This window comes from Saccostrea echinata, unplaced genomic scaffold (genome assembly GCF_033153115.1).
Source record: "Saccostrea echinata isolate AGI-Se365-2 ecotype Australia unplaced genomic scaffold, CSIRO_AGI_Sech_v1 ptg000029l, whole genome shotgun sequence".
Classification (NCBI taxonomy): domain Eukaryota; kingdom Metazoa; phylum Mollusca; class Bivalvia; order Ostreida; family Ostreidae; genus Saccostrea; species Saccostrea echinata.
The window spans coordinates 1,881,288-1,906,044 of record NW_026889778.1 but is presented as its reverse complement, the minus strand read 5'-3'; the positions used below and the strand labels follow the sequence as shown (position 1 = coordinate 1,906,044).

Sequence of the window (24,757 nt, the reverse complement as noted above, 5' to 3'; positions counted from 1 at the left end):
ATTTATTATTAATACCATACCAAAGCACAAGATAGTGCACTTCTTACATAATCCAATGATTCATGCTGTGATTTTACCTATTTAGATGTTTCTTATTTACAGTTCAGTATACATGATATACCAGTACAATGTGACACTAACCTAGTATCAGCTAAATGGATCATTACTATTCTGTTTTTAAGAAGTTTGCAGGGTAAAAAGTATAATAAAATAAAAATGTTGATACATTTATTGATTGCATATGCTAAAAACTTTTATAAAATATCAAACATTGTATCATAACAGCTTTTACAAATGAATTCAATACATTCAAAGGTACAAAAATCAAATTATTTTCATCCACAGTTTTATCATATTCAGTTGAACAACAGCTACATCTATTATATAAAATGTATGGTAGTTGGCACTGATGGTATATATATCCTGAGCAAAGAAAAAACATACCTAATCAAAGAATACAAAGCTCACTTCTATAAATGTTATCTACTAGTAAGGCAAAGTCTCACTCAACAAACACTCTGGTAATGTATATCACCTGGATCCAAAATCTATGCAAGTTGGTCTGGGTTAGATTTAACTGCTCAATAACCCTGAAAATGTATGTTACATCCAGCATCAGAAGCAGGATACATCATCTATGTTTACTGATCACCAAAGAGTATATTGTTACTTTGAATGAACCTTCTTTAAAAAACTGGTCATTAATCCAGAAAATCTAAGTCAAATCAAGGATTGGTACCCTGAAACATTTACATGTACATACATCATCTTTGCAGGTTTGTTCAACATAGAGTTTATAATTACATGAGAATAGGACTGCTCAAAACACTTAATCTTGTGGAGTCCCCCATGTGGTGCAAAGGAGAGAGTTTGTAATCTAGAGTCGCGAGTAAGGATTTAATCCTTAAGTCTCAGGTTCAAATCCACTGGGGTTGTGGGGACCAGTCCTTCAGATTAGACCATATAAACTGAGGTCCCGCCTAGCAGTTGATGTGGGCACAAAAAAGATCCCTTACTGCTCAAGGCCCTGAGTGCAAAGTATAGGTCAAATTTTGCAGCTCTCCACCAGCAAGTAGTGGCATCTCCATATGGATGAAAAATTCTTGAGAGGGATGTTAAACAACAAACAAACAAAAACAAAAAAAAAAACACATGAGGAAAATGTAGATCAGGTCAAGCATCTGAAGTAAATCTGTTAATGTGCTTTAATCCATGCAAGTTTGTCCAGGTAGAGCTTAGGAATGAACCTTGCTCCTTAAATTTTAACTGGGATGACAATGCTAGGTATATAATAAGAACTCATCTAGACTGTCCAGAAAAGCTAATAAATATTTAGCAATTTCTTACTTGCATGATTTAAAAAATCTGCAATCTAACATTATTTAAAAAAAAATTCAACACATTTTCTAATTTTCAACAAATTCAATGCACTATGAGACGATTTAACATTTCTTAACCACATACACTGTACTTAAAGTGCAATATACATGCATTATACTGTATGTTAAATCTTTACAGTTTTCTTCAAGTACTCTAATAGTATATGAAATATGAAGATTACCAACAGTGATCAAGCTTTAAAGTCCATTGAAACAATACATAATTAGAGCAGAGCAAACACAGACCTCTAAAAACACCAGGTGCAATGGAGGAGAAAGCATTTCCTGCCATGTGCTCCTTGACATGACTGGGCAAATGGAAAAATCCACAAACAATTCAGTGTAAACAATTTTGATGAAAAACATTAGTCAACATTCAACTTAATGATCGATTGAATTTGCTATAACAATTAATTTACACGTAAGTGTACACACATGTATGCATACTAGATGAATTATTTCACAATATCCAAAATTGGACAATAATAGTTTCTAATCTAGCTAGACAACAGGAAATTTTCATTATTACTTACATTACATGAAACTATTGAAGTCTGTGAGCTACAAATTATATCTAAAAATTATACACATTTTAACAAGTGTTTACAGTTTAGTGTATTTATTATACACAAATGATGACTTAGTAATTATGACATACTAGTGAAGTCCACAGATTGACTTCCAGATTTCAGCTCAAAGGCTTGAAGATTTTTAGTGGCTCTTTCATCATTTTTTTTTCACTGAATATTTTCATTTTTATTTTCAAGACGCTGTTTTTGTTGAGGTCTTTTAGCAGTCTGATGCAATCCAAGAACTCCAAGGGCAATTTAAGAACTCCTGAATTTCTTTCTTACCTGGAAAAAATAAAAATTTAAAAGTTTAAAATATATTCAACTTACATGAAGAAAACTAGTAAAACTAGTGATAATGTAATAGACCTTTCAGATGTTCCAAAGCAGCTACATGTATCTAATTAAAAAATATAAAGTTTGAAGTATTTAGAGTCACCTGTACTCTGAACATGGGATATATGTATTTGACAGACAGATGAATGAATAGACTGATCACTATAGAGCACCTTAGTCTTAATTTTCAATAATCTTTATATTAGTGAAAATCAAATAGGAACTAGAGTGTTTCAAGGAATGTATATGTCACCTGCTAGGTATCGTCATTAAAGAGGTAAATAAATCTAAGAGTGGTCAGCTATTAATTTAATATTAGCATGGAGGTTCATGCATTTGCCTGCAAGGAAAAAAAGGATCCACAAGTAAAAGACTGGGATAGAATCTGGCAATCAAAGAAAATATGGTTCCCCAGTCCTCAAATGAATAATTTAATTGAAATTATGAGGAATAACTATTTATCATTTTATTAATACACATGTAGGTGCTTCCAACAATCCTCGGAGGAAAGGAATTTCAGACTGTCTTTACTTTAATTGTCACTTTGTCAGTCAACATGATTCATTGTGGAATACTGATCCCAATGTATTTTCATAGTATTTAAATATAAGTTTGTGTGGTAACTGAATTTCATACAGTTTCAAAGTATAGTATCATGAGCTCAAAAACATATATAAATGCTAATTATCAAAACCCTGCCTCTCAAAATTTTGGAGATATAAGGTGTGACAGATGGACAGACAGACACCAGGTAAAGTGATCTCTAAGTGTCGTTCTGCTCTGCAGTTGACACAAAAATGAAAGTTAGTCAATTTTTGACCATGTATATCACTTCAGTGATGAAAGGAATGCTGAAGTGGTAAGTCTATCCTAATTATTTGAAAATACGGCAACCCCATTGGTCAGAATATAATACATATGCTGTCCAGCCTTAATTTCATTGGCATAAAGCAGCACAAAACACGATTTGATTGGATGGTGCAACTTGTTTTTCTAGGGGGCGCTGTTGCAACCCTGGAAAAGAAAACAGGACTGGGGCTTGCCCCTAGAGGGCACTTACTGACCGGAAGTAAACAAACAACAGAAATAGCAATACACTAGAAATATGTCCATAGGACATGTATGCCTGCCGAGTGTATAGTAATGCAACATGAAATTTTGTGTTAGTGTATGAAGTTTGATGAGAATATCTTGAAAAGTTTCTTTAAAATTGAAATTGAAATCTAAAAAAAATGGATATAGATGATAAATTCTCACCAAATTATGTATAGATGCATAGCCTTAGATATCAATATTTTAAATGGTTTTAAAACCATGCAAAATGCAAATTGAAGGAAAGTGAGGTCAAGGTCACAGGAAAGGTCAAAAGTTTTTGAAATAGTTGAATAGGTCTTACTAATTATATATGTATCAGCATATTAAGTTTGATAAAAAATATCTTGAATGATTTCTTTAAAACTGAGCTAGTCACAAGCGTGGCGCCATGGTTAGAGCGTCTGCTCTAGAGTCGCGAAGTAAGGAGTTGATCCTTATGTCCCAGGTTTGAATCCCACTGTGGGACATGGAGACCAGTCCTTTGGATGAGACCTTATAAACCAAGGTCCCGTGTCACAGTAGGTGCTGGCATGAAAAGACCCCTCACTGCTCAATGGCCATGAGTGCAGAGTATAGGACAGAATTTGCAGCTTTCCACTGGCAAGTGGTGGCGTCTCCATATGAGTGTAAAATTCTCGAGAGGGCCTGCAGATTACCTGTAATGATTGCGCAGCTATGTTTAGGCTTCCTGAAGCTTTAAAATGGGCTCAAAACATAATATGTCATTGCGAGGTTGGTTTTAGTTTTAATTTAAAAGTATTGAACTTAAGTACTTCCAATTTATATAGAGGATTTCCTCGGCTATGTATTAACATATTTGTTATGATATCACATGACTTTGCTGATCACGTGACGGTCATTTATAATTTTTTGAAGTGTTTCATATAAATCGCTTCGGCGCAGTTGATTTACACAATAATTATTAACATTTTGTTATAAAAATAAGCTCATCGTATCCTTGTGTATCCGAAATGTGCTTGGGAAAAGTCATAGTATTACTTAGATACAAAATATTTCCAGAGAAATTCAACTTACCTACAAATTTGAGGGTATTTTCCACACAATATCGTAATCTGTATTAAAACAAAGCCAACACACATTTTTCCCAAGCAAGATTCAGTTAGAGAACAACCTCTTCTTACAGATTTCAACAAAAATTCTCAGATTAATCCTCATTCTTCACCTGCGCCAGACTCTTTTATACACACTAAATAAATTCTACCTCCAACCACGGGTATAAAACAGAGTACATTTCAAAAGTATATTTTTCATAAGCATTTTGAACATGCTGAATTTCAATCAAGGGTAGGTAAGCGGTGTATTTTTAAAATATTCTGACATATACGACTTAAAAAAACCTTTAACGACCCGTGAATTTTGCAATAGCTACCTAGCATTTTACATGCAGTTTCAAATAAAGTGTGTTCATGACACTCTCCCCGTCATAACACCTCAAGATTTCAGTGACTTGACGTCATTTTCCATTATGACGTCATATTTTGGTAGTTCAGAGATGTGAAGGCACAGAGTGCACTGTGATATTCTACGGGAAGCCTAACCTACCTGCGTGACCAAAATCCCTACTAGGCTTTAAACTCTTCATTCTTGACCTGTATTTCGTCAAATAAGATTTTTCCAGTTAATTAAGGTAAAATTACTAATTGTTAAAACTGTAAATGATTTTTTTTTTTTTTTTAACCTGAGCCAGATTTTTACTTTTCTAAAAAGTGTCTGTATTTGACTGTTGGTTCCACCTATCTCAAGGAAATGATCTGTAAAAGCTAGTAAATGTTAGAAATCATAATCTGTTCTCTATCTACTATAATCATGAGAAAAGGTGTTGAAAATTAACAGATGGAGATAAAATCAGCAGTCATATTAAAGGCTTTTTTTCAATAATCAATTTATTAGTGAAAATCATAAAAGTATTAGGCAAAAAGGAAAAATAAATGTTGTCATTAATTAACCTTGCATATCTCTACAATTTTCTGATAAGAAAATTATACCCGATGGATGCAATATAATCACCCTTTGCCTGCCCCTAAATTAAATTATGAAATTTTGATAGATTTTGATCTAGTAAGCAATTATTTAAAACAAGGTTCTTTTAGAGGTGCCTAGGGTCGAAATTCATAGAAAAAAAAACTACAAAAAACGTGAAAACCTATTTCAATCATACTGGTTTATATTTATTACAAATGTCCTCATAGTCAGCATAGCCCAGAACGATAGACCGCAGACTCTCACCATGAACATTTTTAGTGTCCTGGTTCGAAACCATTTGTTGGCACATTTTTATTTTTTCAAACTTTTTACCTGTATAAACACTAAAGAACGAGTGCACTTATGGGCCCCGGTAAAATGTGAAAAAATGAAGAATTAAATTAAGCATAATTTTCCATCTCAGATCATTTAATTGATATCTAAACCATAAGATTCAACAAATTTTATCACTGAAATTCATGAATATACAAAGAGCAAAGCCATACAATGTGGTAGGGGTCAGCCGACATTCGTGATTTTTTATAGTAAATCGAGGACGGTCATTCATTTCAAAGCTTTTGCTTATTGTCAGCCTAACATTGTACAAACTTGTGCGATTGACAAAAAATGCATTATACATTTATAAAACTTGTGTGAAAGTAGGAAATTTGTACATGATTAGGCTTGTACTTAAAATATTAAAAATGTATGAAAAGTTCAATGTTTTTCCTATAACAAGCAAGAGCTATTTACCTGTATGACCTATGTTGAACCCACCCGTGGAATAAATTATTTAAAATACTGGTAGTCACGTGAGTTCTACCCAGGTAAACATTCCTCAAAGATGTTCACTGTAAAACATAACCACGTTTTGTATCATTATATCGAAGTCAAGCCACATAGAGAAGTTTGTATGTATTTGGTTTTAGGAACACAGGATGGTTAGGAGAGTTTAGTGTCGTTAAAATGTCATCATAAATAAAAGTGTCAAACACTTTTAACATTCATGCAAGACAATGGTACTGGTATTGAAAGCCACCTAAATACACTTTTTTTCATTTTAAAATTTAAAGGAACTAATGTTAATAGTTATTGTATTATTTCAAACGCAAGCATGCAAATTTCTTAGTTTGATCACTATGGATATAGGTATCTATACAACTTCATTCGATTTTTTTCTCGGGTAAAATAGCACAAGAAGTATCATTCGGCAAAAGTGGATGCTCTTGTGTATCGAATCAACTGAGAGATATAAACCCCGTATGCAGGTGATGAAGGTATATTGCTGAATAAGTAATGGAAGTTGACGATTGAAAAGTTAAAGTCATCACGTTTATCTTAAAGCTTGGTTGTTAGATTACCATTAATGTAGAACTAAAGCAATACATGAGAAACAAGAAACTACACACATGTGGCCTAAAGTCAGTGACCGGAACATATATCGGTAAGCTTTTTCTAAAGACAGAAACCAATATTGGTCCTATAGGTCATCTCATATTTTTAACTAGAAGTGTTCCTTTGATATACTATATTTTACTTAATTTCTATAGACTTACTATACCCTGAAAAAAAAAGGAGGAAAACAGGAACTACCTGTTTAAATGACCCCGACCACCGAGGTTAATCTAAAGTTTGTCCCTGCCTACCTGAAAAACGGACTGCCTCGGGCAGTCAGTAATTTCCAACTCTGGTTATGAGATGCTAAATGTTTAATATTTACAATTAAATGTTTATATTTACATTTTTAAATTCATGATAGATTGAGAAAGTCGATAAAATCATTTCTATATTAAGTCTGTATACTGTATAGGGGGAAAATAACTCGCGGTGTTAATATTCGCTATATTCATGGTGTGAATAAATCTGTGAATTCAAGAAACAGTGAATAAGTTTTCAATAACCTACATGTTATATTTGGAAATTTGAGAATAGACTACGATATTATAGGTAAATATATGTGCAGTGCATGGTCATTTCAGTAATTACGAATCGTACTTGTCATTCAATTATTTTAATTAAAATGCTTGACATTAATTTAGATAACCCAGCAGATAATAACCTGTATTTGTTTAAAAAAAAAAACTGTTTTAATAGCCAACGCTACATGTTTCATCAATCAAAACACTAGGGTCATGGGTTTTGAATACCCGTACGTAACTATGTTACGATGTGTATTTGATACCTGCATTATCATGTTTTTATCGACATTTTGGTTTTAAAAAATCATTCAAATAACTATTGAACTTGCTGATGTATATATAAATCTACCCTGTTGTTCGTGAAGTGAATACATAACGCTGATTAATGCCTTCTAGCTATGCTATGGATTAAACAGATATAGACATTGAAGGGAGGTACATGTAACCTTAGTTATATACCGATTCTGCGAATTCAACAACCGCGATCGTGTCAGAGGAGAGAAAAACATGAAAATTACAACCCCTGAAATTAATCCCCTATACAGTACTTCAACCGAGAAATTAGTTGAAACTGGTTCCAGAAAAGAAGCTGAAAATGTTCAATAGTTTACAGACAATACTTGACACATGATGACTGAACAAGAACAGATAGCAATAAGTAATTTAAATGACTCAGGTGAATTATAACCTGTTCAATCTTAGATCCATCTTTTTTCTAATACGAGGGTTGATCCAAAAGTTCATGGGATTTAATTATTTCTAAAATTTTATTGTGATTTGATGAAAGCAAACAATAGGCATATTTATAATATAGAGTCATTATGCAACAATACTGGAAAATTTCACCACGTTCCAATTACCAATAAGGTCACATGAGCTTTCTGAACACTGATAGTTGTAAAATCCGGGGGAGACTTCGACGTAACGTCAAGTTAAGTATGTCATGTCATGTTATAGGAGCATCTCACCCTCATGTTCGATTCAACTAAGTAATTCTACAGAATATTCTGCCTTTTTCTCTTTTTTTCTCTCAAGAAAAGCCTGGGTATCCACCAATCGACTTATCTTTATATTACACTCATATTTCAAAAATACTCCCCATCTTTCCATATGATGTTCCAATTTCAGTAGCAAAGTCAAGCACAGTATGTCAGTGGTCAACATCCATCAACGCTTAATTTGTCTACGAGAAAAACAGACCCTCCAAAAGCAGCCACACCTTTAATCAACCTCCATGGAAGTTCTATTGTTCTTAAATTTCTCACGCCACTGGAAAATCAGTTGCTAAATGCATTTTTCTCCCGCCTGTATCAGTAGTATACCCCTTTAAGTCAGAGTGTTCCTAAGATTTTAACAAAACTTATAACTTGACTGAAATGTGACGTTCTCTAACAATTAAAAGATGAACAAGAAATCATCAACTAATAATCTAAATATCAAGTTAAATCAGTAAAACTCTCACAGACAGATATATTAGTGGTCAAGCAATCGTAATAATGACAAAATTCTCATTTTATTTGCCACTTAGCGCAGGTTTTTTCTTATATCACGTATTAAGAATTAAAATGATAATGAACGAGTAAATGTCTCCCCTGCATTTTAAAACATCCTTTGCTATGGCAACTGCCATAGAGTTACTATCATTAATATTTAAAATATTTTTTTATTAAAAAAATTCAACAAGTGTCTATATTTTTATTTGTAATTTTCAACCACTTTCACTAATAAATAAATAAAATAAGAAGAAATTCCATGAACTTTCGGATCAATCCTCGTACATGTCAGTCATTAAATTTATATAATATACAGTATGCATAAGGGAGACCAAATGTATTATTACTGCATTAAGGAGACCAACCACTATCCATATGTAAATCAGTATTCAACCACTTTCACTTAATAAAAAAATAAAATATGAAGAAATTCCATCAGCATTTGGATCAACCCTCGTACATGTCAGTCATTAAATTTATATAATATACAGTACGCATAAGGGAGACCAAATGTATTATTACTGCATTAAGGTGACCAACTACTCTCCACATGTAAATCAGTATTCAACCGCTTTCACTAATAAATAAAAAAAAATATGAAGAAATTAGTGATGAGACATCGGTTAATTTTCATAATCGATCATCGGTTGGAATTGGTTACTGCTTCTGATGCGATTTCACCGATTATAATCGGATTTCTTCATAGTTTTGTATACAAAAAGCAGACTATTACAATAATTTCATTTATTTCTTTAACATGAATATATAAAATACATAATATATTATTTTCTTTGTTGTTTTGCTTCTTTTACACTTTCTAGACCTAAAAATATTTACAGTGGACACCAAACATGGCTGCCTAGCGGCAGAAAACGAACTTCAAAAAGCTGTGGGGGGAATTGATCACTCTATATTTAAGGTAAATGTTGACTAAGTTGCATATTTTATATCTCAAATAAAAGATACAATTAATATTTTTTGAATAAAAAGAATCAGCTGATTGATCAAACCAAAGAGCAAACACAGATTTGGCAGAAAAAAAATTTACCCGGGGTAAATTGAATGGGTCGGTCAGGTTATTACAGGAAACAAAAATAATTTTTTTTAGGCCCTATATATGCATTTTCGGTTCTTAATCACCTCTGCTTCGTGCTAGTTGGCTAGTATCAGATGCAGATGCCATTTTCTTTCATTAAGAAGAAATAAATTTTAAACCAGAAATGGATAATTCCGGAATGTATTGTATTAGAAGTATGTTTCCGATGATCGATTATGAAAAACTATAATCGATCATCGGAATCAGTAGCATTTTTTTTGTCGACAATCGATGTTTTCTGATTATCGGTACAACACTAGAAGAAATTCCACGAACATTTGGATCAACCCTCGTACATGTCAGTCATTAAATTTATATAATATACAGTATGCATAAGGGAGACCAAATGTATTATTACTGCATTAAAGAGACCAACTACTATCCACATGTAAATCAGTATTCAACCACTTTCACTAATAAATAAATAAAATATGAAGAAATTCCATGAACTTTTGGATCAACCCTCGTACATGTCAGTCATTAAAGGGGGAGTTTCGATAAGGCCGTTTTTCGGCCCCTCACGAAATTTTATGAAATTTTGATATTTTGTAGAAAAACTTCTAAACTTCCTAAAAATATGAAAATAATTTATGTTACGTATTTTCCGGTCACGTGATAATTGAAAATTTAAGTATACCCCCATTTCGTATATTTTGGGAGTAGACATTTTCATAGGGGGAAAGTGGATTTTTTAACCGTCAAAATCGTAAATAAAATAGGATAAATATGAATAAAGACATAAATTAACCAATCTCAACAATTTTTTTACGGAAAATGGTGTTTATCTTATGCGAATGTTTTTTTAAGGTGCGATATTTTTCTGGTGTGTCAAATGTTACTTTTCTTTAAAAGAGGATGGATTTAACTTATGAAACATAAAATATATAGAAAGATTTAACATCATAATTAATCGACAATTTATACATAAACTATATAATCAATATTTAACATTTTCCCATACGAAAAATGCAAATGAAAAGATATGTAGACATGAGATAGGTGAATGTAAAAACGTCATATACAGGTATATGCACTACATTTTCATCAATAAGGTTATACAACTACATGTTTTATAAAAATATACCTTAGTATCATAAAATTGAAATTAAATAACATGTTTTGAAATAAAAAGATTAAAAAATATTTTAAATACATACATGAATAAAAAGTTTACTTAAAAGCATCATATTGCTAGGTAAGCCAGTACATTGTAGGTGCAAGGTAAGAAAAATATTTTATCTGGCGTTCGCCACATAATTATTCGGCGGCCGCTAGAAAAATTGGCGGCGGCCAAATAGTTTTCCTGCGGCCACCACATAAATGACTGGCGGCGACCAGAAACTTATCTGTTGGCCGCAACATAAATAACTAGAATCCGACAAATAAGTTCCTTGCGGTGTAGACATGTAATCTAATAAAACATAAATCTAAAGTTATGAGGTGAAAACCTTATGAAGTGAATTTTTGTATGAAGTGTAGATTTTATCTTTGCTAATAAGGCATGAAACTCCAAGATTTGACTTCAAAGAGAAGTTGTAGATGTCGTTAAGATGGCTGGGGGGTTGTGGCCATTTTCAGACTATATTGATCTCCTTCAGAAGAAGAGCTCCATATAAAGATATACAAAAATGATCAAATTTTAAAACAAAAATGTATGAAATTTTTCTTTGCCAAATAATAGTTGACAGCTTAAGATATCATATCTAAAAAATTAAGTTATATCTGATGGTTAATTTGTTGACCTCCCAGCCTCCTTAAAGGCAGAGATTTTAAGCACCGCCTTCGAAAATACCTGGTCTGTGTACCTCTGTCAATCAAGTGCATTGAGGTATATCATTGGGTGCTACAATTTGATTGGCAAAAACACTACAATTTTATCTGGCGGCCGCCAGATATTTCAATGGCAGAAACTTATCTGGCGGCTGACAGATAACATATTTTTTTACCTTGCACCTACTGGCTTCTGTATATTGCAATGTATTTGATAATATGAATGATATTGATTACAGTCAAAAGTATTTTATCATGATACGTAATATGATGGAAAAATCTATAATGCATTAAATTTTCCTTCTCATTATGAAACTTATAAGTATTTGCCCACATAGATCTGCATTATGTTTTCAGCGTAACTGAGAGAATCCCAGCCAGGACTTAATTCCTCTTGCTTCTCAAATCTCCAGAGATACTTAAGTTTTTACACCATTTCTAGTCACTTCTCATTTAGAGAGTTCTAGAATTCATTATATATGATTTGCTAGAACAGAGCGCAGTTCGAAATACATGTGAAAACGCCAAAGATATGTGTTTAATCCGTAATCAAGCAGACATATGCCCCTAGACATCCAGACTTAAAACAAGCCACGTTTCCTATATCAACCACACATAAATACATGGGCGCCTCTCTAGCATGTCGGAGCGTGGATTTCTATTTACAAGAAAGTCAAAAATATAACTATGCATGATGAATAACGTTAAGGAATGGACTTGCTCGAAAACTTATTTTTTGTTCAGTCAGTAGGAAAATGTAAGAAAGATGCAGCATCTGAACAATGTCTGGTAATGTGCAATCCTAGATGCATCATCAATGCAAGTTTGGTCACGATGGGGCTTATAGTTATATAAAAATGAGACCAGCTTCAAAATCTTTAACCTGCTCACTTATTAATGAAATGTAGGTCATATCCAGCATCTGAAGCAATATAGTAGTGTGCATCATAAAGCAAGTCTGGTCAACAAGTGCTTTCAGCTGCTCTGCTCCAAAAACTTAAACCTGCTTTTAAAACATTTACTTGGACATTCTTTGACTAAAAATCCAGCATCTGAAACCTGACTGGTGACAAGGAAACACGCTGGATCATGTGACTCTGATTAATATAGGGCATAGATATACTTGAAAAAAAAATCTGCTTCAAAAACTTTTACCTGAAACACCGATGCCGACGGTATTACGAAAGCTCCCCCAACTTCAAGGAGGTGAGCTAAAAATGTGACGTTAACGTTATATGTTGGCAACAAAAAAAACTGTCGAAATGAAGATAGGATACGATAATGTTTTCCACTGTTAATATAATCGAGAATCTTCTTTGATTTAAAAAAAAATGCTACTTTTGGCCTAGTATTTTAACACAGAGTCAGATCAAGAAACCAGGAGCTTCTAATTTTAGATATGCAAATTTTATGCAATTTTCATTTTTTTGGATATGAAGTGCCCGTACCAAACATTCTAACAAATGCTCATGAGCAGCTCATGAGACTCACATGAGAATCTAGTAAGAAATGTATGCAAATTAGGTAGAATTGGATTTTGCTCATTTGCAGATTGTTAGTCTCTGTTAGGGAGGAAAATACTAACCAAAATGCACATGTGCAAAAATAATGCTCACTTGGATGCTCATGAGCAAAAGTCTATTCATTTGCTCACGTATGAATAGCCTTTAATATAAAGATATAGCATTGGTAGTAATTTTTCTAAGTTCAGTTTTCTCACATGAGCAAGAGGTTAGGAAATTGGACATAGTCAAAATTCAGTATTACAGGTAGAACCAAAACCAAAGAATTACAAGTCTCATTTCCTCATGTGAGCATTTCAAATGCTCACGTAAGGAAATACAATACTTTGTCACTCTGTGTGGTCCAAGCTTTTACAAGCCTTCATTACAATTGCCCATGTGTTAACTATTAATGCTTCCTGATGATAGCATCACAAATAATTGGGGGCCTGAGGCAGGAATTTCTTAATTTCTTGAGCTTCTAATCTTCATTCCATCAATTTGCAAATGCTTTCCTCTACCTAAACAACCTGTTGTGTCCCCCACAGTTGCTTAAAACCAGGGCAGTATCCAATGAGGGGAGCCAGTCAGGATTTGTGCGCGCTTTCAGACCAGTTCAAAATTTCAATCCAAAATGTTTGTGAGGGACATGAAAGTATATACCGGTAGAATTATACAGTAAAGAAGTGAAATATGCTTTGGGAAATACACGTCATCACCATATTGAACTGGATGTCAACATTTTAAAAGTTACAAAATCTTATGTCCATGAGATGAGGAAATATTAAAGATCAATTACGAATGACCATGCAGCCACAATGAAAAATTACTGTGATATATATATAGGAAAATTTCAAAGATTTGCTGGTACGTGTACTAAAGTATACTGAGAAAAGGGTACTAAAGTATACTGAGAAAAGGGTAAGTGCACGGGCTAATTATAATCCCCCTCTCATTTCAGATAAATACTAATTTTAAAACATAATATGTTTGTGTGTTAATTATTAATTAATACTTAATTTAGATGTTATCAGTAATCAAAGTTTAATATATGAACATGAATTTACGTCATTACAGAATGTAATTAATGTTTATATAATTATAGTTCTGAATATAGGATCAAACATAAAATCCTTTATGTATTGCAAATTAATTCTCTATAGATTCTTTTAAGAACTGTAAATATGGTAAGTTAGATTAGGTCAAAGTGTACATAACAGCTCAGTGCAGTAATCTATAATTTATATATAATAAGAGAAGTTGCTTAATATTGATGCATATGATTTTTATTGACTGGCCTTTCATGACCAATTGAACCATGAAAAATATAATAACTATAAATTCAAATTTTTGGCAGATAAAAGTTGCTGATTGAGGGATCTGCAGATTAACCCCAGCCCCTTACATATACATGGAGTTCTGAAGTTGGCACTCGCAAGGAAAAGGAACTTGATGAAATGATTATGATTCTTATGACTGCAGGAATATTTATTTCACACCCAAGTATGATTGCCACGCATTCAGGAATTGGAAAAAAATCTACATATCCTGACGTATCAGAGACAACTTTAATCCATCTAGTGCAGTCCAAAATTAACTGTTGAATAGACATTTACATTGGATGTTCTAGTGGAAAACTACTGGAAATCTAACTTTTTGATAATTTATACAATAATGTGTTTTGTACATAAATTAAGATTAATACAGAGAAATGTGTTTAATGTAGTGATATACCAGTTGTTCATTTAATTTAATTTTGATTTTTATTTCATTTTAAGTTTGAAAAATGAAGTTCACTGAACATTTATGCATGTATTTACATGTTGCTCAAGAATATTTAAAATGTTCAATATTATTGACCGAATCATATTTTAAACAAACATTTATATATTATGTTTGTAATCTAAATTTTATTCTATTGTTGTTTGTTCAAGTGAGCAATTGTTGCACATGAGACTAATGAGCCTCATGTGAGCAATATTCTAGGTGAGCAAAATGATTCCTCACATAAGCAAAAAATGTTCATGTGCAGAATCTTGCTCACGTGAGCATTTCACCTAATTTGCATGTTAAATTGCACATGAGACTCACATGAGCAACTCACGTGAGCAAATCTGGTTAGTCCTCACGTGAACTGCTCATGAGCAAATTGTGAGAATGGTTTGGTATGGGTGCACACGCGACACTCATCATATTTCAAGAAATTAGTGTGCAGAGTATATCTAATTACTGAAAAAAATTAGGTGAGTGTCCCTCATGCACTTCATATTCTAAACATCGATTTTTAAATGCCACCCTCTTATATTTTCCCATAAGCCTAATGTTAACGGATCTGAGGGTACATCTAAGTATGTATCAGCTACGTTGTGAATTCATCTCATATTAACCTCTGAAATGTAAATAACAAAAGTTAATATATTTTTCTTGAATTCTAAACTAGTTTTGAAAAAATAAATTGAAATTTATTTTTATGAAAAAAAGTGGGCCGCTGAGCGACCTTATCGAAACTCCCCCTTTATATAATATACAGTATGCATAAGGGAGACCAAATGTATTATTACTGCATTAAGGAGACCAACTACTCTCCACATGTAAATCAGTATTCAAAATTTTAATACCCTAATAATTTACATGTTTAGTTACATGAACTAAATCTATTTACCTTTGTCATAACGCAAGAACTGTTTTACATTCAGCCAACTTTAACATTACACATGCATACAGTGTATGCCATGCATTAGGAAGACCAGATGCATTACTTCAACATTAAAGAAACCAACTACAATGGAACAATTAGACAGTATTCCAAAAAGTTCATTCCAATACCATAGTAATTTCCCTTAATTTGTTTGTATTTAGATGACTTAAATCAATTTATCTCAGCCAGAATTGGAACAAAAAAACTAATCATAAAAGTGGCCAAACACATGAACAGACAGATGGACATGATGATTCCTATGCTTATATACTCCCAAAGTTGCCAAAGTAGAGCAGATGCAGTGGTTAGAGCGTCTACTCTAGAGTTGCGGAGAAAGAAGCTGATCCTTACATCGCGAGTTTGAATCCCACTGTGGGACGTGGAGACCCGTTCTTCAGATGAGACAGAGGTATTAACCGAGGTCCCATGTCACAGTAGGTGCTGGCTTGATAAAGATCCCTCAATGCTCAATGGCCGTAAGTGCTGAGTATAGGACAAAAATTTGCAGCTCTCCACTGACAAGTGGTGGCGTCTCCATATGAGTGAAAAATTCTCAAGAGGGACGTTAAACAACAAACACTCTACACCCAAAACTTTGTTTGCAAAAGATTTTGTGATACATGCTTTACAAGTATACATATTGTTCATAAGGGAATAAAAATGCTATAATATATCATTAAGGAAAGCAACTGAAATTAAATGTGCACTTCTGATTGAACTAAACAAAATTACCCTTTGTCAGAATGTAGATTTATAAACAGGAAGGCTGTTTTTCTTCATTTTTCCATGTCAGATTCAGACTGTTCTTGAAAAAATTCTGGCATTCACCCTGTAAAAGTGAAGAGTGCAGATAATAAAGAGCTTCTAAATAAACTGCATAATATTTAAATGATCCACTTAAAAGGGATAACAAATGCATTTAACTCCATCAAGGAGACCAACTGATATCCATATATATATATATAAATCAGTACATGTATTTTAATTGTGATATTTTAATATCCTAGTAATTTACATGTTTAGTTTCATGAAATAAATCTAGTTACCTTTGTCCAATGACCAATGAGCACAAGCACTGATTTTTCCTCTTTTTTTTTAATGGAATCACCAGGGCCAGTCTGCGGTCCATATGATTCTGGCATATGTACACTCTGTAAAATGCATATTTGTACCATGTACAGGCATATGAACAATATTTCTATACTACATACATGCATCATTAAACTTAATAATCTTTTTTTTCCAAAATTCATTATTCATAGTGTTTTGCTGTTAGCAAAATTCAACAAAAACTATACCGTATATATACTTGCCTATAAGGTGGTCCACCTATAAGTCAGTTGTATTTTTTGAGGTTATTTTGGAGGGATTTGCTATTGACCCGCTTATAAATTGGTACAACTTTTTGCCAGAATCAATTGACAATTTCAAATCAATGCTCTGATGTTTTAACCTGGTTTCAAAATACTAATCTTTTTATGACTCACCTATAAGCTGGACATAGAATATATACAGTACCTGCATTATACATGCATTAGGAAGACCAAATGCATTATTGCAATATTAAAGAGACCATTATGGCAAATGAAATCAATGTATGAATTGTATTCAAAACTACGGGTGTACTAATTTGTCTGAAGTATATCATGATATAATGTGATACACAAAGACTTTAACAGGATATGTACATATACCCACATGCCTAAATGTAACAACAGGAATTATCGTTCTACAATAATTTATTGAAATTGCCAATATGAATAAACAAAAGCAAACTTTGTTTCGATTGTATGAACTTTAAGTTTTCTTTTTCCACTACGGTCAGATAATCTAACTATCCCCCCTGGTTGGCTACCGGGTCCTTCGTTAGACTGCCTTATCGGACATGATATTTACTGAAGAGTTGATTTTTGGTACTGACTTTTATACTCAAAATAATGTCTTTAATTGTTTAATTTCTTGAGGTCAATATCACTTTGATGTGTTCAGTGTTTACTTTGATATGTAATGATGTGTATAAGCGTGTATTTTCGATAATTTAAATTTCTAGTACAGTAATCGTCCCCAAGCTGCTGTTTCATTATCGTGTCATAGTATCTCTGAGAGTGCATTTTATTAACACCTCCAAATCACCTGGCCTGCGTAATTAAATTTAACTACCAAAAACAACAGCTTGGGACTAATAAGGTGTGATTATCAGCAATGGTCCCATGAAGCCTGTGCTAGACCTAACGGAAACGTTCAACAGACCGTAAAATTAGCATAATGGGATTATTGTGTACTAAGGTGTGAATTCAGTGGAGCGAGAATTTGTTGGACTTCGAGATAACGCATGTGTTTATAGCACTTGGGACCGTAAATCTACTTCAAGATAAGCGAGGTATTCGAGATTTCCATGTTTGAGATACCGGGGTTTTTTAAAATCATAAATATAATAAAAACGGCTGGGACCGTTGATTCACTTCAAGATATCCGTGGTATTCGACATACCGGTGTTCGAGATACCGAAGTTTACCTGTATATTGATACGTATCTAGATTAATGAATATATCGTATCAAAAACAAGAGGCCCATGGGCCACAACGCTCACCTGAGCACATTGGCTAGGAAAAAGCACAAATCACTTCAGTATTGAAAAGTTTAAAGGGGAGGGGGCTTGGATTTTGAACTACCTGAGGATGCTTCCATATCAATATTACAAATGGCTTTACTGTTCTTGAGCAGAAGATTTTTAAAGATTTTTTTCCTATATATTCCCTTGTTAAAAATTTGATCCCCCATTGTGGACCCTCCCTAACCCCCCCCCCCCCCTCCATCATTTGAACAAACTTGAATCTACACTACCTGAAGATGCTTCCATATCAGTATGACAAAACATGACTTTGCTGTTCTTGAGAAGAAGATTTTTGAAGTTTTTTCCTATGTATTCCTATGGAAAACTATGATCCCCCATTGTGGTCCCACCCTACCCCCAGGGGTCATGATTTGAACAAACTTGAATCTACACTACCTGAGGAAGCTTCCATATCAGTATGACAAAACATGACTTTGCTGTTCTTGAGAAGAAGATATTTGAAGTTTTTGATCCTCAATTGTGGCACCACCCTAACCCTGGGGGTCATGATTTGAACAAAGTTAAATCTACACTATCTGAGAATGCTTCCATATCAATATGACTTAACAAGGCTTTGTTGTTCTTGAGAAGAAGATTTTTCAATTTTTTTTTCTGTATATTCCTATGTAAAACTTTGATCACCCCTTGTGGCCCCACCCTACCCCGAGGGGTCATGATTTGAACAAACTTGAATCTACACTACCTGAGGATGATTCCATATCAATATGACTAATCGTGGCTTTGTTGTTCTTGAGAAGAAGATTTTTAAAGATTTATTCCTATATATTCCTATGTAAAACTTTGATCCCCCATTGTGGCTCCACCCTACCCCAGGGGGTCATGATTTGAACAAACTTGAATCTACACTATGTAATGAAGGTCTCACCTAAGTTTCAACTTTTACAGCCCAGTGGTTCTTGAGAAGAAGATTTTTAAAAGATACCACTAAATTTTCACTAATTCTTAATTATCTCCCCTTGAAAGAGGGTGTGGCCCTTCATTTGAACAAACTTGAATCCCCTTTACCCAAGGATGCTTTGTGACAAGTTTGGTTGAAATTGGCCCAATGGTTCTTGAGAAGAAGATGAAAATGTGAAAAGTTTACGACAACGACGACAGACAACGGACAAATTTTGATCAGAAAAGCTCACTTGAGCCTTTGGCTCAGGTGAGCTAAAAATAACTTAATTCCAATACATTTTGGGCAGGCAGTTTTTTTATGTAATTCTGTGAAAAACTTGGGAATTTCAATCACCAAAGATTATATTTACCGGTAATTGTTTTGAATTAAAACTGATCAAAAATGATATAATCATTAAGGAGGTAGCACATCTTAAATGATTATTACAAAATCATAAAAATACATAGACAACTTTACTTAACATTTTGATTTTACAGTCAAGAAAAGTTTGAATTTGAAGTGTAATTTTTAAAGACGGTGAGACAAAAAATTAAAAACGAGAAAAAAACAATTATTATTTTTATAAAATTCATGCATAATGATTTATAAGACTTTTTTGATAGAATTGTTAAAGAATTCAATATATTGCATATCGCATTAAAAAATGTCTTTCTTTTTTTTTTTTTTTTTTTTTGCTCAATACACAGCCCTAGCAAAAATGATATACAACAAGGACTTTGATTGGATTATTAACATTCATTCGATTGATCATAATTATCATGATTATTAACTGTTATTGCACTTTCATTTTCAAAATGTTGTTAGGTACATTGTTTGTTCACTCTTTTGCATTGATATTATAATTTCATAAAAGAGTATTTTAGCAGAAAAAATTATCAATTTACCTTTCTTGGAATAAAGACATGTTGACCCTTGAGCTGAGATTTTCTCTCTTTCCATAGATTTGTTACACTGGGGTCCACATGATACTAGCAGAGACCCTGTAAAAAAGGACTTAACTATGGAAAAGCATGAAGAATATATGCCTATTATACATATCTTAAATTCTAATGAAAACAATGTTTTTTAATTAAGATCCATATATTTCTAATGATTGACATAATACAAATTCAAAATAAAATATGCATGTCTATATTATACACTATACCTTAAGCAGACCAATTGCATTATTACATCCTTCAGGAGACCAACTTAAATCAATGTTTGAGAACTACTTGTGAGAACAATAAATTTGTCTACTTTACAGTACTAAATGTACATGGAATCTATAGGATCATGTTACTTTAATTGACCTGCCTTAGTTCAACACAGTAATTTAACAAAGAAATTGATCCAAAACAACATTTTAAGACTTTTTGAACAGTGCATGTTCCTATCATTTCAAAACCATTACCAGTAAAAATGCTAATATAGGAAAATGATGACAATTAATTAATATTGTACTTTCAGGTATATTAGATGAATTAATCTGATTCGTCAAGAAACATTTGTTAAAAAGCACTATTATCCGCTGAATAATGAAGCCACGCCCAGTGTCACAACAGTCAACATTGCTTGACGACGGGTGATATTCCAAAAAATAGTGACTGCGCAGATTTATGCGCTCAAGGTTCACTATTATTTGTATTTGTATAAAACATTCAGTATAATATAATCAATATTGCATGTAGTTGAGTGTAATATTGAAAATTTTCACCCCTCGAAAACCAAATACGTCTAAAAGGGGATGGGTTTCTCCAACTTCTACATAGTTTCGCCCCTGCAAAAACTGGTATAGACCTTGGATATGTTTAAACGGGCTAAGAGAAATCAAATGCATCAAGAGTACTTAATTGTTTTTACCCAAGTTACATGCCAAAAAAGATTCAGAGAGACGTCACATAAAGTTAACGTTGATTTGAACTGAAGTTAGGGTGTCAAAAGTCATTCACATCCAAAAGTGACATTGATCATGTGTGGTAGATAATAAACTCCTACGGGCTAAATATGCTGCCATAATCAAGTGAGGATCTTTCCCTAATCCTATATATAAATCCATTTAGTACAATATTATATGCACTTAAGCAGCTGTTTATGACATTGTAAAATTATATAAACAAGACCGGTTTATATAATTTATATCAATTTATATAATTAATAATATAATTTATGTAATTTTATCAAGATAAGTGTATGGGGTAGAGGGAGCAGACATTGAGAATCAATGTTGTCGGACCTCATGAAACTAAACTAACAGTCTTCCAAATAACCCGGGAGTCCAATGCCAGGGACCTGTTAAATTTGCAGCCGGGCATGTAAAAATTGCCAAATTACATGTCCGAAGAGGGCATATGTGAATCTTCTTTCATTGTACGATCTTTACTTGCCATTTACTCTGTCCTACCCCCATTATTCGCTTAAACGTTGCTATATGTAATGTCGATGGATTGCCTGTCTACATTCTCGATACGACCTGTCAAATGATTGTCAATCTAATCATTGAAGTGTTTAGTTTAACCTATTTGTTTTCTCGAAGTTGCTTGCTAAATTACGAGATGTTCATCCATGCCACATACTGTGGCACTACAGTCATGATCCCATTTCTGAAATTCAGTTCAGCTAAACCGGCCAACAAATGACCAGCATGCAACTCAAAAGTTATTTATGAACAAAAACGCTTTAGAAAATGGCAATCACAGGCCATGGTTGGTTTACGACTGAAAAAATTAATATAAAACCTTTATACCTAATGGGTTTTTTTTGTTGCACAATACTGGTAAATGTAAGAATTTTGAGTAGGACATGTACAAATTTGAATGGGCTGGGTAAAAATGATAGGTCTACATGCCCGAAGGGCATGTGCTGAAAAAGAATTGTTGTGAAGACTGAACTAAAGCGACAGCGCCGGGTGATCATATAAAGTCCCCTATATTACATAATAATTTGGCAAATTATCAACACATCAAGCTAAAATTTCCAACATATCTTAACGGTGAGAATTTTTATTTTTTAAGTTGAAACCTCGTGACCTGTGAAAAAAATGAAATTTGTATCCCATCTAAAGTCTTAAAATGTATCAAGGTAATTTTCGATACAAAAATGCGGTTGGGGTTATAAATGAAGGATAAAACCAGAGACCTCGGAATGGAATACTCTGAAGTCTCTGGTTTTATTCTACCCCCAACTGGAAGTTGTATCCAATCTAAAGTCTTAAAATGTATCGAGGTAATTTTCATGGAATAAATGAGTGCTTTACAATAAAGAGACTCGACCAGAGATGTCTGAAACGATTTATTTGACAAGAACATACATGCCAACTTTCCCGATTTAGGCGGGATCCTCCCGATTTTACCCTTTGATCCCGCTCTCCCGATCGGGAAAGCAAAATTGCCCAAAAATCCCGATTTGAAAATATTCAATCTAAAATTTCCGATTTTCTGAGTTTCCCTACTGCAATATTTTGTCAATCGGGATTAGAATATCAGACTTGTTTATTCAATGCACACAGATTAGTCTCTGTGTTTATTTAACGCATGCAGAGGTGTTAATTAGCTACAGGAAATCACTTCTCGCTTGAACGCACACAGCTGTCCAGGTACAGGTAACATAGCCTGGAGCAGTTAGAGGATTAAACTTTTCAGTCAGAAGGGGTATGCATATAGTGAAACACATAGATTTAGGGTATAATTAAATATCATTTTATTAAAAACAAAAATTGAATACAGTGATATGATAAACTAACAACAAAATCGGAATTAATCCATGTTTCGTTTTTTAAAAACGAAAGTAGAAAACAACAAAGCATAGCTGCTGATTTTAAGATATTGTAAAGTTTACCGGTTAAAATAAGATGAAAATAATTTAGATGAAACAACAAAGTCTTATACCCTCAAGTACACTGAATCCCCCGCCCCGCCCCCCCCCCCCCAATGTAATATGACAACGGAATACCCACATGACACTGCCAATATTATGCAAAAGTTCATCATGCTTATAACAATTTTAATTTTTGTTTGGGATAGGGGTATCCTTGTTTTAAATAATTGATGATCTCAAGAGTAAATTTATTTCTTCAACTTGTTTTGTGTGTGTGATTAAATTAATCATCATGATGTCTACTTATTAAAAGGGAATAAAATGACACTTCAAAACAAACAAATTTTCTTATCTTTCTCTCTCTCTCACCCTCACACACACAGTGCATTGTAATTTTTCAATATTTCTTTCAATCTAATGTCTAATTAGGAAATTCTAATTGTGTAAAATGTAAATAGAGAATTTTACAAATGTTTCCCAGAAACTGTACAGTAACAAAACCTCATATATTTCTAAAACTTTACAACAAAATTTACTGAACTGAAAGTTGTACGTTTTCACATTTTTCACCAAATTATGTGTCTTTTTAAAACATAATGTTGTTAAACTAAACAGATATCACTTCTTTAGTGAGAGAGGTACCTATTTAAGCAAAAGATATTGAATTTTGGAAGGAAAAAAATTGTTTTTATTATTTATTCTTAAATTGTATTAACAAGTGATATTGATATTATAAATAATAAAAAAAAAATGGGATAAACATTTATTTTCACGACAAAATGTCGCGAATTTAAAGCTTTGAAAATTGTCGTCACGCGCAAAATCCCCCATGGGAATTTTCAAAAGTTGGCATGTATGCAAGAAAAAAGTCTCTTGAAGCGAACGATGTCATTTTAAAGTAGGTTAATGATTGATAATGATACATGAACAAAATACGAGCTTGAAGCGGGGGTGCCTGAAATTGAGTTAGATACCTTGTGGTAAAAATAAGTAGGGGTGCACCGTATATGAAACAAGTGCCTGTGATTGATAGTCTGAAATTTCTCTTCACCTAAATATTAAAAGCTTGCTGTGATCGCTATAAATCTATACAACAGTCAAGTTACATATGGTAAACTAACATAAAAACAAGATTACAACAGTTATGATTACAGAAGGTATATTTTGAAGACTCTAGGTCAGTAGGTGAATGTAAACAGGTAAACACACGTGGGACAGTCACCGCAAATATGAACCACAAAACGACTTATAACATTAAAATGTAAATATTCATCTGCACACAGATTTTTGCATAATAATAATAATTTTTAAAAGTGTAAATTAAAATATAAAATAAACAAACCTCAAACCTTGTAACAACAAGGCTTGTTTCCCTACAATCTTATTCTAGTTCTCTGTGGTTCACTGAAAATGCAGGGAACCAGGCTGCGTTATTAACTCGTACACAGATTTGTTGATACGAATAAACCTATAAACATATATACGAAATAAAATATTATCATAAAAAATGAAGAATTTCAAATTGCTTGAAAAATTATCTTTATGTAGTTTATAATAAATGGTTGTAATTGTTTATTAATTTCTAT

The 24,757-nt window shown here is 33.0% G+C and overlaps 1 long non-coding RNA gene across 1 annotated transcript; it reads right to left on the bottom strand.

Annotated features, from left to right (window-relative positions):
• Window positions 1-1,371: 1,371 nt before the first annotated feature.
• LOC133195458 (uncharacterized) lies at window positions 1,372-24,543 on the bottom strand. Its single transcript, XR_009722207.1, has 5 exons — window positions 24,514-24,543; window positions 20,261-20,356; window positions 16,887-16,991; window positions 16,573-16,669; window positions 1,372-2,233 (listed from the first exon to the last, which is right to left on the bottom strand). It is a non-coding gene; the product is annotated as an uncharacterized LOC133195458 (long non-coding RNA).
• Between the last annotated feature and the right edge of the window lie 214 nt (window positions 24,544-24,757).